Here is a 1,765-nt window from a genome sequence, read left to right as displayed (position 1 = left end):
GGTAGGTCAGAGGGTGGTGAAGGATAGGTAGGAGCATAATGCAGGGAAAGAGGAGTAACAAGTGACCGCTGTGTGTGTGTGCGGGGGGGGAGGGAATGATCACACTCTGGATCCATTTTGCACGAAGGCTAACCAGAGCTGATGATGCAGTGATGGGAGGCATGGCGCGGGATGGTCAGGGGCGTTCCGGGGGTGCAGCCTGAGCGCCTGGAAGGATGCCGCGGTGGCGTGCTGAGGCCCAGGAGCCCGTGGGCTGCGCTGATGGGGGTGGGGGCGGGGCTGTGAGGTTGGATTTGCAGACGTCTGAGTAGAGATGCTGTGGGATGAGGGTAGAGTCCAGACTGGGTGCCCCTGTCTCACAGAAGTTGGAACAGTGAGTGGGAGCTCCACCCTGATGGGTGCAGACGGCATGGTCGAAAGGACTCGTGTGGTCTGATGTTGAATGTAAGCTACCCACGATGGGCGTCTGTGCTGTCTCCCTTGGAATCTTAAGCCACCGGGGAGCATGCTGCGAGTTCCCTGCAGCACGCTGGGGTGCCTCGGTGCACACCTCCAGTGGGCTCAGGTTGACCAGGCTTCCTTGGGCAAAGGGGGTCCTCTGGGGCTATGCAACACGGTGGGCAAGGAAGGTCCCCTGGGTGTGGAAGAGTAGAAAGAGCATTTCAGGAGCAGAGGGGAGGCTGGTGCATGCAGGAAACCAGGTGAAGCCAGATTCAGAGAGGGTGGGGAGGCAGAGGCTGGAGGTGAGGGAGAGGACAGCAGATGCCCAGGGGCCATGGAGCTTCAGAAAGCCTAGTTATAGCTGTTCTTTGTGTAATGCAACCACAGAAAAACCCCACAGTGCATTTTTGGACGGTGGGGATATGCCAAAGATGAGCAGGAGACAGCGCTAGATTTTACAAGGTTGAGAAGCATACGTAATTGAAAATGTTTTTGCTCTGATGCATTCCATCACCAGTTTGTCACCTGCATGGGGAATGTTCAGGAAGTGCCAGACGAGGCAATTAGACATGGGGCTGTAATAAGGAATGTAAGGACAGGAAAGAAGAAACGAAATGGTTATTCTTAGCAGATGACAGGATCATAAAACCATGGGAAAGAATGGGAGCAGTTTTAGAAATAGTGGGAGCCCTATAAGTCGGTATTACAAAATTAATGTTAGGTAAGACCGAGTCTTTTCTATATACAAACAATAGTCAGTCTTAATAACTGCATTAAAAGCGATTAACTTGGAATAAACTTAACAGGAATTTTGAAGATGCCACAGGAACGCTGTTTTCTTTTTTCCCATTTATTCATTTAACACATTCTGTTTGCATCCTCTTCCCCTGGCTTTCCTGAGGCATAACTGACAGGTACGACTGTATGTATGTAAATGTATGTGATGTTTAAGAAGACTTTACTATTTTAGAGCAGTTTTAGGTTAGGAGGAAGGTACAGAGATTGCCCCTCTAGCCCCCTCCCCAGCCAGACTCCCCCGCCAGAGTGTAGATGTGTTACAACTGAGGGAACGTGAACTGAGGCATCATCATTACCCAGAGTCCAGAGCTGACCTTAGGATTCACTCTTGGTGTTGCATGTTCTGTGGATCTGGACAAATGGTAACAAAGTGCATCCAACACTATGGCCTCCCAAAGACTACTTTCACGGCCCTAAAACTCCTGTGTGCCCCACCTATTCATCCCTCCCTCCACCCCCACCCCACCCCCAAAACCACTCATCTTTTACCTGTCTCCAAAGGTTTACCTTTTCCAGAATGTCACAT

Source organism: Leptonychotes weddellii, chromosome 10 (assembly GCF_054177405.1).
Source record: "Leptonychotes weddellii isolate Sample4059 chromosome 10, ASM5417740v2, whole genome shotgun sequence".
Taxonomy (NCBI): domain Eukaryota; kingdom Metazoa; phylum Chordata; class Mammalia; order Carnivora; family Phocidae; genus Leptonychotes; species Leptonychotes weddellii.
This window is presented reverse-complemented; position numbering follows the sequence as displayed.